Source organism: Heterodontus francisci, chromosome 17 (assembly GCF_036365525.1).
Source record: "Heterodontus francisci isolate sHetFra1 chromosome 17, sHetFra1.hap1, whole genome shotgun sequence".
NCBI lineage: Eukaryota > Metazoa > Chordata > Chondrichthyes > Heterodontiformes > Heterodontidae > Heterodontus > Heterodontus francisci.
Genome location: NC_090387.1, coordinates 85,057,732 through 85,071,443, shown reverse-complemented (window position 1 = coordinate 85,071,443; position 13,712 = coordinate 85,057,732). Strand labels below are relative to the sequence as shown.

Below are 13,712 nucleotides of genomic sequence, written 5' to 3'. Positions count from 1 at the left end.
CCGATCCCCCAGACCCCAGTCAATCCCGATCCCCCAGACAATCCCGATCCCCCAGACTCCAGTCAATCCCGATCCCCCAGACTCCAGTCAATCCCGATCCCCCAGACCCCAGTCAATCCCGATCCCCCAGACTCCAGTCAATCCCGATCCCCCAGACCCCAGTCAATCCCGATCCCCCAGACCCCAGTCAATCCCGATCCCCCAGACCCCAGTCAATCCCGATCCCCCAGACTCCAGACAATCCCGATCCCCCAGACTCCAGTCAATCCCGATCCCCCAGACTCCAGTCAATCCCGATCCCCCAGACCCCAGTCAATCCCGATCCCCCAGACAATCCCGATCCCCCAGACCCCAGTCAATCCCGATCCCCCAGACAATCCCGATCCCCCAGACTCCAGTCAATCCCGATCCCCCAGACTCCAGTCAATCCCGATCCCCCAGACCCCAGTCAATCCCGATCCCCCAGACCCCAGTCAATCCCGATCCCCCAGACTCCAGTCAATCCCGATCCCCCAGACCCCAGTCAATCCCGATCCCCCAGACAATCCCGATCCCCCAGACCCCAGTCAATCCCGATCCCCCAGACAATCCCGATCCCCCAGACTCCAGTCAATCCCGATCCCCCAGACTCCAGTCAATCCCGATCCCCCAGACCCCAGTCAATCCCGATCCCCCAGACCCCAGTCAATCCCGATCCCCCAGACCCCAGTCAATCCCGATCCCCCAGACTCCAGACAATCCCGATCCCCCAGACCCCAGTCAATCCCGATCCCCCAGACTCCAGACAATCCCGATCCCCCAGACTCCAGTCAATCCCGATCCCCCAGTCAATCCCGATCCCCCAGACTCCAGTCAATCCCGATCTCCCCATTCCCATCCCTCAATCACCAGTCAATTCCCCAGATGTAAATGACTCCACAAAGCTGAAAGTTCAAAGCTCTCCCACAAATTCACACAACCTCCAGGTGATGCTGCTTTCAGGATTGCTGTTACTGTGTCATGTGATCGCAGGCTTGCGCTCCCCCACGTGATCAAGTGGGGACGCTCCCACGTGACGCAGGGCGGGATCGTCCACGCAACCGCAGCGGCCGCCGGGAAATGTGGCAAGGCATGCTGGGAGTTGTTGTCGGTTTGGCTGCGGAGCGGCCCTCAGGCGGTGGAGGCCCGAGAGCAGCCAGTGTCAGATGTGGGAGTTTTGGTCAGGTTGTTGTGGCTGATTCTCGTACCAGTCCCGTTACCCTGTTGCTTATTTAAATATCTGTCCATTTCCCTTTTAAAAGCTATTTTTTAGCTGGAGTTTAAGTAGCACAGAGCAAGAAGGCAATATAAATACAAGGAGATATTAGAAAACATGCTGACTGGGTAGTTTAGTGGCCAGTGATCTTTAACTTTAATGTGAGGTGATGCACTTTGGTAGCAAAAACAGAAACATCACCCCACAACCTTACAAAATAAGAAACTGAATGGGGTAGAAGAAAAGTGGAAAGAGATGCAGTGGTTTTTGTCAAGGTTCATCCCAAGCAGCTCTGTAACACAGGAGTCTGTGATCTACGGGCTGTTCCCAGGGACGCACACCGAGATAAACATCAACTGCTGCTGGAGGACTATCACTACGGTGAAAGACGCCCTTTGGTCTGCCCGAAACTTGCTGGTCTTCCAGCGCAAAGAGTTGTCCACCACCGAATGTTGCAGACTGGCACATTCCAAGGTCCAGGTCTACGTGCTGAGGGACGCACTAAAGCTTGGGGCAGCCGCAGCAAAGGCTCAATGGGGAAAGACCACAGTGTAAGGTTCCCCCACCAAGCTTGACTGAGGGGCTGGATCAATGGGAAACCCCTCGAACTGTATCGTTAATATTCTCAATTGCTGTAAATGTAAAACTGTAATTGACATGACAATTGTGAAACGGAAGGGTTGGGAAGAAACTCATGACAGTATTGAAGGAAACTGATCTCCCTTGCAATGTTTGTATTTTTTGGTGCTGTTTGGAAACTGTTTGGCAATGTAATTTTTACAGATTTTTATGAATAAAGTATATTTTGGAAATAAAAAAAAAATCAGCATCGCAAGTCAGCCAAGTAATTCGACATGCTAACAAAGCACTGAGATGTTTTATAAAAGCAAAATACTGCTGATGCTGGAAATATGAAATAAAAACAAGAAATGCTAGAAATGCTGGAAATACTCAGCAGGTCTGGCAGCATCTGTGGAGAGAGAAACAAAGAAAATTACAGCACAGGAACAGGCCCTTCGGCCCTCCAAGCAGAGTTAACGTTTCAGGTCAGTGACCCTTCTTCAGAACTGAGATTTGTTTTCTAGCCTATTGAATTCAAAGGTAGCGAAGTCTTGTTAAAATTGTATCCAACCCTGGTCAGGCCACTGTGCACAGTGCTGGTCTCCATACTATTAAAAAGGACATAGAAACACTGGCGAAAGTGCAAAAAAAGATTTACAGGATGGTACCAAAACAGAGATTACAGCTATATGGAAAGATTGAACAAGTTGGGGCTTTACTCTTTCGATAAGACAAGTTTGGAGGAGATCTGATTATGAATGGGTTGGACAAGGTAGGTGTGGCGTGAATGTTTACATTTGTGTGAGAATCCAAAACTAGGGGCCATAAATACAAGATAGTTATTAATAAATCCAACAGGGAAATAAAGACAATGGGTTAGAATGTGGCACTCTACCCCAGGAACTGGTTGAGGCAAATAGATGCTTTCAAAGGGAAACTAGACCATGAAAAGGGAATAAATAGAAAGCTAAAAGACAGAAATGAGGTAGAAGAATTTATTTTTTATTTAGAGATACAGCACTGAAACAGGCCCTTCAGCCCACTGAGTTTGTGCTGACTATCAACCACCCATTTATACTAATCCTACATTAATCCCATATTACTACCACATCCCTACCTTCCCTCAATTCCCCTACCACCTATCTATACTAGGGGTAATTTATAATGGCCAATTTACCTATTAACCTGCAAGTCTTCGGCTGTGGGAGGAAACCAGAGCACCCAGTGAAAACCCACACAATCACAGGGAGAATTTGCAAACTCCACACAGGCAGTACCCAGAATCAAACCCGGGTCCCTGGAGCTGTGAGGCTGCAGTGCTAACCACTGCGCCACTGTGCTGCTGTGTGAGGTATAAACACCAGCACAGACTAATTGGCCCGAATGGCTTGTTTCTGCGCTGTATATGCTCTAATTCTACGTAAGTTATCAAGGATTCTGTTTCCACCACTGTTTCTGGTAGGGCATTCCATCCCTCTGCATGAAAGAAATTCTGCTAACCTTGACCTTTGTTTTTTTGGCAATGATCTTAAATTTCTACATTTTTAGTAACTGAGTTATCAACCACTGTTTTTTTGCACAATTAATACCTCTAATTATTTTGAACATATCCATTCAGTCTACTCTTAGCCTACCTTGTTCTAATGGAAAAAAGCTCCAGTTTCAGCAGTATCTCCTCTGAACGAAAGGTCGTTAGCCCTTGGGATCATCTTAGTGAATCTCTTTCATTTATGAGGTGTGAGCATTGCTGACAAGACTGGCATTTATTGCCCTTGAGAAGATGGTGGTGAGCCGTCTTCTTGAACCACTGCAGTCCATGTGTGGTAGGTACCCCCACAGTGCTGTTAGGAAGGGAGTTCCAGGAGTTTGACCCAGCGACAGTGAAGCACCGGTGTTATATTTCCGAGTCAGGATGGTATGTGGCTTGGATGGGAACTTGCTGGTGGTGGTGTTCCCATAAGCGTGCTGCCCTTGTATTTCTAGGCGGTAGAGGTTGTTGGTTTGGAAGGCGTTGTTGAAGGAGTTTTGGCGAGTTGCTGCAGTGCATCTTATAGATCGGGGTTGTGCAACATACGGGCCACAATCTAGCCCGCCAGAGATTTACATCCGGCCCATAGATGTAAACTTTACCTGGCCGGTCCTCATCATCGCCAAGGTCTGTGACTGGAGATGAGAAATTTTCCACTGGCTTCTTTCAGACCAGCTTTTAAAATAAAAAAAGGTCACACTGTCAGTTTCACAGCTGACACATGCTTGGATCGGGAACTGCAGTTTCTGAACTTCGGACAGATTCAGGGTTTTCCGGCGGATTCTGACTTTTTTTTAAAGCCTGCTGGAAAACCCCAAATCCGTCCTCAAGTTCACTTGAGACTACCATGCCCACATGAGCCAACAGCGGGAGTTAAAAGAGAAAGTGAAAGTAAAACAGAATAAAAAAGCCTCCATTATGCTCAACAACATGCTGCCTCTATCTTAGTCTCATTTTTACCAAACTTGGCTAATCCTCACTCCAGTCCGAGAACATCACACTGGTCACTCCCATTATGTGGTCCCAAAGTCTGCATTCAGGACAGTGCTCCATACTGCCCAATATCTAATCATATAAGAACAATAGGGTGATATGAACACAATATTGCATCTTTTGCACATGCCCTCTCATTTACTTCTCCAACAGGATGCAGACTGATAACACCTCAGTGAGATAAGGCCTGGTATAAATCGTTAAAATTGCTTTATATTACAGACAGCAGGGGTCAATTTGACCTTGTGCAATAGCATAAAACCGATAGCGAATCAGCTGCCCGCTTTACAGCTCTCCCGATTTTTTATATCCCTTGAAGCGGATAGAAATAAAAATCATGAATGATGTAAAACAGATTGCCATTTATACTTGCAGTCAGGATTATCCACAACACGTTAACGTACTGAAAAACTGTGAAAATCAAAATTCCTATCTTCAAACCCCTTCTCTGAATAAGTAAAATAATATTGTTAGGACCAAGGCAGGAGTAATGCACTGTTAGTTCAGTCCCACTACTCCACAGGACATTAGTGAAGTTTCTCACCTACTGAAAAGTAGCCAAATTAAACACTTTATGTATTCCCCCAGAATAAAGCACACCAAACCAGGTTTCTTTAAACAACAAAATTAACCACTTATTAATAAACTAAATCTTAAACAATAATGGGGTAAAAATATATTTATATGAAAAGATTTTATAAATTCTTATTCTTCCTAACCCTCATGCGCAAACACCTACATTCAAAAACCGGTTAACCGGGGAAAAGGTACATATTAATTTTACAACATTTTCTTAGGAATAATGAAATAATTCGTTGTCACGGTCTGGTAGAATATTTCCAGATCGGTGAGGTGTCCCAGCGTCGAATAGTCAGATGCCACCCAAAGTCTCTACAGGTGAGCTTGATGAACAGTCGGTGATGGGTAGACGTTCAAGGCAATTCGTCTGCAGCAGGCATCACACGACGTCTTCCATCAGGGGTGCAGCAACAGGTCTACTTGGATTTTGAAGTAGTAGTCTAGCAACAGAATCTTTCTTGAGATTTCAAGATCTCCCTAAACACAAAAGGTAATAGAAATCACTATTGAGGCAAAGATTCTTTGGAGACCTGAGCCAACAGTAACCTGCCACACCCGAAATACACAGCTTCCTCTCTCCAGGCAGACACAGCAATAAGGGTTTCGCTCCCCATACATTTGATTTGCAACTCCTTCAAAGTTCTTTTAACTTCATGAAGAAATTAGAATTTCACTTGATGCAGGCATTATTTTCAAGAGAAAGAGATTCTAGGCTGTCTTCCTGGCAGGTCTCTAGCAGCAACTGACTTTTCAATTCAAAAGTGAAACTAACTATTTCAACGGTCAAATCATAAGACAGTCATAAATCTTCCTGGTTGCTTGGAAACAGGTCTTGCAGTCTGCATTCTTCAAACACCAAGCCTCGGCACTCAAAGTTCACAGGAAATCCCTTTTCCCAGCTTTCAAAAACACATCGAATTCCCAGCTTTCAATAAAAAAACTCTTGTGACAGTATAAGAACATAATGAATATTATAGGAGGAGGAGGAGGCTAATTCGGACCCATGAGCCTGCCTCACCATTGAACATGATTATGGTTGATCTCCCTCAGCTACACCTTCCTGCACTATCCCCACATCCTTTAATTCCTTTAGTAACCAAATTATCTGTACATTTCTGCCTTGAATATGCTCAATGACAACTCTCTAAAGTAGAGAATTCCAAAGATTCACAACTCTGAGTGAAGAAATTTCTCCACATCTCAGTCCAAAATGGCCACCACCTTATCCTGAGACTGTGAAATAAAAACAAGAATTGCTGGAAATGCTCAGCAGGTCTGGCAGCACAGTGGCGCAGTGGTTAGCACCGCAGCCTCACAGCTCCAGGGACCCGGGTTCTATTCTGGGTACTGCCTGTGCGGAGTTTGCAAGTTCTCCCTGTGTCTGCGTGGGTTTCCGGTTTCCTCCCACATGCCAAAGACTTGCAGGTTGATAGGTTAATTGGCCATTATAAATTGCCCCTAGTATAGGTAGGTGGTAGGGAAATATATAGGGACAGGTGGGGATGTGGTAGGAATATGGGATTAGTGTAGGATTAGTATAAATGGGTGGTTGATGGTCGGCACAGACTCGGTGGGCCGAAGGGCCTGTTTCAGTGCTGTATCTCTAAATTAAAAAAAAAGAAGCTGAGTTAACGTTTCAGGTCAGTGACCCCTCATCAGAACTGACAAAGGTTAGAAATGTAATAGGTTTTAAGCAAATAAAGCAGGGAGGGGCAAGAGATAACCAAAGAGAAGGTGTTGATAGGATAGGGTCACATAGAATAACTGACCAGAAGGCCATGGAGCAAAGGCAAACGGTATGTTAATGGTGTGCTGAACGACAAAGCGTTGGTACAGAGAGGGTGTTAATGGACAGAAAAATGAACAGCCCTGTCCCAAAGCACAAACATGAAAAAAGCAGTGGGCAAGCACATGGTAAGAAAAATGAATGATGAAACAAAATAAAATAAAATAAAATGAAAAGAAAAAATAACTGAAAATAAAAAGGGGGCCTATCATGCTCTGAAATTATTGAACTCAACGTTCGGTCCAGTAGATTGTAGCGTGCCTAATCAGTAAATCAGATGCTGTTCCTCGAGCTTGTGTTAATGTTCACTGGAATACTGCAGAAAGCCAGGACAGAGATGTAGGCATGAAAGCAGGGGGGTGTTGAAATGGCAGGCAACCAGAAGCTCAGGGTCATGCTTTCAGACTAAGCAGAGGTGTTCCGCAAAGCGGTCACCCAGTCTGCATTTGGTCTCACCAATGTAGAGGAGACCACATTGTGAGCAGCGAATACAGTATACTAAATTGAAAGAAGTACAAGTAAATTGCTGATTCATCATATATTTTTCTTACCACGTACCAGACCTCTACATGCTGTTAGGAAGGGAGTTTCAGGATTTTGATCCAGCGACAGTGAAGGACGGCAATATAGTTCCAAGTCAGGATGATGTGTAGGTTGGAGGGGAACATGCAGGTGGTGGTGTTCCCATGCATATGCTGCCCTTGTCCTTCTAGGTTGTAAAGGTCACGGGTTTGTAAGGTGCTGTCTAAGGAGCCTTGGGGCATTACTGCAGTGCATCTTGTAGATGGTACATACTGCTGCCACCGTGTGTTGGTGGTGGAGGGAGTGAATATTTGTGAATGGGGTGCCAATCAAGCAGGCTGCTTTATCCTGGATGGTGTCGAGCTTCTTGAGTGTTGTTGGAGCTGCACCCATCCAGGCAAATGGAGAGTATTCCTTCACACTCCAGACTTATACCTTGTTGATGGTGGACAGGCTTTCGGGAGTCAGGAGGTGAGTTACTCAACATAGGATTCCTAGCCTCTGACCTGCTTTTGTAGCCATGGTATTTATATGGTTACTCCAGTTCAGTTTCTGGTCAATGGTAATCCCCAGGATGTTGATAGTGGGGAATTCAGCCATCATAGCACCATTGAATATGAAGGGGAGATGGTTAGATTCTCTCTTGTGTTGTGACCAAGGCAAGAGTTAATGCAGTCCCACTGCTCCACAGGTCACAGCATATTAACAAAATTTTTCACCTAGCAAAGAATAGCCAAATTAGACACACTATTTATCCCCCAGAATAAAGCACACCAAACTAGTTTTTTTTAAACAACAACATTAACTATTTCTTAGAAAAGAAATAATAAGTCTTAACTACTAATGAGATAAATCTATACATATGAACAACTCCTTATTTCATTAACCCTCATGCACACACACATACATTCAAAAATAACTGGTTAACCAAGGAAAAGGATTTTTTTTGGTTTGGAATTGTTTCTTCTGAATAAAAAGGAAAAATAAAATGATTGAGTTTACCACCTTCTGGTAGGATGTTTTCAGTATGGTGAGGTGTCTCAGAGTCAAATAGTCAGATGTCACTTGAAGTCTTTCCAGGCGAGGTCGATGAACAGTCTGTGATGGGTAGGTGTTCACAGCAATTTAACTGCAGCAGGCAACACGCAGGTCTTTCAGCAAGGGTGTAGCTACAGGTCTGCTTGGGTTTTGAAGCATGCAGTCCAGCAGTAGAAAAATTCTTCAGATTTCAGGGTATCCCAAAACACAGCAGGCAGGGGAACCACACTGGCTGCAGGGATTCTTCAGAGACAGAAGGCAACTGGAATCTGCCACCTTTCAAATACAGGGTTTCTTCTCAAGAGATGTAGGATTCATTTACAGAGAGAGGTAACACTTTTCTGGGTCTTCCTCGCTTGCTCCAGGCAGATCAAAGCAAAGATTTCAAAATGCCTACTCTTTGTCCAACTCACTGGCTTTTTTAAAGGGTCCACCGTGAAAAAAACCTTCCTGAGCATGGTCACATGTCCAGACAAAGAGTCTCCCTTGTTATTCAAAAATTTGCTTTGAGGAAGGCCAAACGCAAATACAAATTACTTGCTTTCCTGTCCTTGGGTTCAGCTTTTGTTATGAACTTCCTTTCAAAGCATTGCAAAAATCTCAACTATTTGCAGGTCTCTTAAATGTCCACTGAACATCCTTATTTCCAGTTTTTTAAAACACAGAATTCTAAGCTTTCAATACAAAAACAAAACCTTGAAACATTTGTTTGAGATAGTCATTGCCTGGCACTTGTGTGGCGCGAATGTTACTTACCATATATCAGCCCAAGCCTGGGTATTGTCCAGGTCTTGCTGCATTTCTACATGGACTGCTTCAGTATCTGATTTGAAGGCACAAATAGAGGTAAATGGGTATGATTTAATTGCCATTACAGAGCTGTGGTTACGAGGTGACCGAGACTGGGAACCGAATAGTCAAGGGTATTTGTCATTTCGGGAGGATAGGCAAAAAGGAAAAGAAGGTGGGGTAGGGCTTCTATTAAGGGACAAGATAAGTACATTAGTGAGAGAGGATCTTAGATCGAAGGATCAAGATGTAGAATCAGTTTTGGTGCAGCTATGAAACAGCAAGGGGCAGAAAACATTGGTGGGAGTTGTTTGTAGGTCACCAAACAGTACTGGTAATGTTGGGCACAGTATAAATCAGGAAATTAGAGTTGCATGTAACATGGGTAATACAGTAATAATGGGCGACTTCAATTTACATATAGACTGGGTTAAACCTTATCAGCACTAATGCTGTGGAGGATGAATTCCTGTAGTGTGTACGAGATGGGTTTCTGGAACAGTACATTGAAGAACCAACTAGAGATCGGGCTGTTTTAGATTTAGTATTATGTAATGAGAAAGAGCTAATTAATAGCCTTGTTGTAAAGGAACCTTTAGGAAATAGTGACCACAATATGATAGAATTTTACATTAAGTTTGAAAATGTATAGTTCATTCTGAAAGTAGGATCTTAAATCTGAACAAAGGAAACTATGAAGGTATGAAGTGCAAGTTGGCTATAGTGGATTGAGAAAATACACTAAAAGATTTGACAGTAGATAGGCAATGGCTAGTATTTAAAGAAGTATTACATGGTCTACAACAAATGTATATTCCTCTAAAACACAAAAACCCATCAGAAAAGATGAATCAACTGTGGCTAACAAAAGAAGTTAAAGATTGCATTAAATTAAAGGAAGTATAAAGGAAGGCTTATAAAGTTGCCAGAAAAAGCCTGAGGATTCGGAGCAATTTAGAATCCAGCATAGGATGACTGAGAAACTGATAAAGAAAGGGAAAAGAGAACATGAATGCAAGCTAGTGACAAACATAAAGGCAGACTGTAAAAGGTTCTTTGGGTATGCGAAAAGGAAAAGATTAGCAAGGACAAATGTGGGTCCATTACAGACGGCGACAGGAGAATTTATAATGGAGAATAGGGAAATGGCAGGGAAACTAAACAATTACTTTGTGTCTCTCTTCATGGAGGAAAATACAGAAAATCTCCCAGAAATACTAGGGAACCAAGGGACTTGTGAAAATGATGAACTGAAAGAAATTAGCATTATTAAAGAGGTAGTACTCAAAAAATCAACTGGATTGAAAGTTGATAAATCCCTTGAAGGAGGTGGCTATAGAGATAGTGGGTGCATTGTTGGTTCTCTTTCAAAATTCTATAGATTCTGGAAATGTTCCTGCAGGCTGAAAAGTCGCAAATATAACCCCAATTTTTAAGAAAGAAGGGAGAGAGAAAATGGGGAACTACAGACCTGTTAGTTTGATATCAGTAGTAGGGAAAATGTAAGAGTCTATTATAAAGGTTGTAACAACTAGACACTTAAAAATAATATGATTGGGCTGAGTCAACATGGATTTATGAAAGGGAAATCATGTTTGACAAACCTCATGAAGTTTTTTGAGGATGTTACTTGTAGAGCAGATAAAGGAGAACCAGTGGATGTGGTGTATTTGGATTTTCAGAAGGCTTTTGATAAGATCCCACGCAGGAGGTTAGTAAACAAAATTAGAGCACATGGGATTGGGGATAATATACTGGTACAGATTGAGGATTGGTTAAAAGACAGAAAACAGAGAGTAGGATTAAAGTGGTGATTCTCAGGATGTCAGGCTGTTACTAGTGGGGTACCGCAAGGATCAGTGCTGGCTACAGTTGTTCACAAGCTATATAAATGATTTGGATGTGGGGACCAAATGTAATATTTTCAGATTTGCTGATGACACAAAACTAGGTGAGAATGTAAGTTGTGAGGAGGATGCAAGGAGGCTTCAAAGGGACTTGGACAGGCTAAGTGAATGAAAACAAGAACATGATAGATGGAATATAATGTGAATATAAGGCCTGTACTGAGTGCTTCTGGAGGGCACAGAGTGTGAAGAAGGGAGTTTGGTAAGTGAGTGGATTTTAAATCTAGTTTTTGTTTTGTTTACATTTAGCAATTGACTGAAATTACTGTTTAAGTTAAGAAGCAAGTTAGGTTTCTTACAGTTTTAAACAAGCTCTCTAAGAGTAGCTGTTGCTAGTTAATTAGGTAGCTAGCTTAAACTGGTTTCTGAGCTCCAGCAGAACCATAGCAAAGCTGACACATCATTGGTTTCAGAGTGCATAAATTCAGGGGACTCTCAGTACTGCTTGTCTGTACTGAATGCTGCTGGAGGGCACAGAGTGTGAAGTAGGGGGTTTGGTAAGTGAGGGAGTTCAGTAAGGAGGGGAACTATAAATTAATTAAGAGAAAAATAAATTTAATTAAATTAACACAATAAAGATGGCAGGACAGTTGATGTGTCACGGCTGCAGTATGTGGGAGCTCCAGGATGCCATGGCAATGCATGGCAACCATGTCTGTAGTAAATGTCTAAGGCTTGAGGAGCTTTGGCTCAGAGTCATTGAGCTGGAGGCCGAGCTACAGACACTGTGATGCATCAGGAAGGGGGAAAATTACCTGGACACTTTGTTCCAGAAGACAGTCACATCCCATAGGATAGACTCATCTGTTTTGGTCAGTGGTCAGGGACAGGAGGTTGTGACTGTGAGTTAGGCAAGTAAGGGGATCGAGAAGGTGGGAGTGGAGGAGTCTCAGCCCTTGCAAATGAGCAATAAGTTTGACATTTCTGCAGCTTGTGTGGACAGCAGCGAGGGCTGTAGTGTGGATAAGCAGACTGACCATGGCACCTTGGTACAGGAAGCCATTCAAGTGGGTGGAGCAAAAAGGAATGTAGTGGGGTAGTAGGGGACAGTACAGTGGGGGGATTGACAGTGTTCTCTGCAGCAAAGAGCGAGAGTCCAGAAGGCTGTGTTGCCTGCTGGTGCCAGGGTTTGGGACATCTGCTGAGAGCTGGAGAGGCACTTGCAGTGGGAGGGGGAGGATCCAGTTGTCGTGGTCCATGTAGGTACCAGCGACATAGGCAGGACAAGGAAACAGGTTCTGTATAATCAGTATGAGGAACTAGGCACCAAATTAAGAAGCAGAACTCAAAGCTAATAATTTCTGGATTATTACCTGAGCCACGTGCAATTGGAGCTGGATAAATAAGATTAGAAAAATGAATATGTGGCTCAAAGACTGGTGTGGTGGAAGTGAGTTCCGGTTCGTGGAGCACTGGCACCAGTACTGAGGAAAGTGGGGGCTTTACCCTTGAGATGGTCTACACCTGAACCGTGGTGGGACCGGTGTTCTAGCGAGTCGCATAACTAGGGAAGTAGAGAGGGTTTTAAACTAAATAGTGGAGGGAAAGAATCAAGTTTGGGAAGATGTGGTATATCAAAGAGAAGGGACAAGAGAAAAAGGTATTAATATGGGATAAGATAAACAGACCATGACAGGAAGGGACAGTGATTATAAATCTAAGAGTAAGTCAGCAGACGGGGCTAGAGGTTGCAAAAGCAATAAAAGGACAAAACTAAAAGCTCTGTATCTGAATGCACATAGCATTCGAAACAAAACAGATTAATTGATAGTGGAAATAGAAATAAATAAGTATGATCTGATAGCCATTAGGGAGACATGGCTGCAGGAGGGCATAGATTGGGATCTGAACATTGAAGTGTACATGACATTTCGGAAGGACAGGAAGCTAGGAAAATGTGGAGGGGTGGCTCTGTTAATTAATGATGATATTAGCACAATAGGGAGGGATTACCTAAATTCAGGAAACCAGGATGTAGAAGCGGTTTGGGTCCAGAGGAGAAGTGATAAAGGCAAGAAGTCATTTGTGGGAGTGGTGTATAGGCCTCCTGACAGTAACCACATGGTAGGATGGAGTATAAAGGAAGAAATAATGGGTGCTCATCAGAAAGGTACGGCGATAATCATGGGGGATTTTAATCTACATATAGATTGGAAAAATCAGATGGGCAAAGGTAGCCTAGATGAAGAGCCCATAGAATGGGGCGGCACAGTGGCACAGTGGTTAGCACCGCAGCCTCACAGCTCCAGGGACCCGGGTTCGATTCCGGGTACTGCCTGTGTGGAGTTTGCAAGTTCTCCCTGTGTCTGCGTGGGTTTTCTCCGGGTGCTCCGGTTTCCTCCCACAAGCCAAAAGACTTGCAGGTTGATAGGTAAATTGGCCATTATAAATTGTCACTAGTATAGGTAGGTGGTAGGGAAATATAGGGACAGGTGGGGATGTTTGGTAGGAATATGGGATTAGTGTAGGATTAGTATAAATGGGTGGTTGATGTTCGGCACAGGCTCAGTGGGCCGAAGGGCCTGTTTCAGTGCTGTATCTCTAATCTAAAAAAATGTTTTCGGGATAGTTTCTGGAGCCAAACTAGACCCGTTATTGTGCGACGAGCTAGGATTAATGAATGACCTCGGAGTGAAGGCGCCCCTGGGCAGCAGTCATAATATGACTGAATTTTACATTCAGTATGAAAGACAGAAGAGTGGGTCTAAGACTAGGATTTTAAACTTAAATAAGGGCAATTATGAGGGCGTGAAAACAGAGCTAGTAAAAGTGAAG

The 13,712-nt window shown here is 43.7% G+C and overlaps 1 protein-coding gene across 2 annotated transcripts in view; it reads right to left on the bottom strand.

Annotated features, from left to right (window-relative positions):
• slc38a7 (solute carrier family 38 member 7) overlaps positions 1-1,024 on the bottom strand; it is a 63,884-nt gene extending 62,860 nt beyond the window's left edge. The window contains exon 1 of one of the 2 annotated variants that reach the window (XM_068049808.1): positions 960-1,024. The gene's annotated coding sequence lies outside the window, so the exon portion shown is untranslated. The other variant, XM_068049809.1, reaches the window with a different exon arrangement.
• Positions 1,025-13,712: the final 12,688 nt, after the last annotated feature.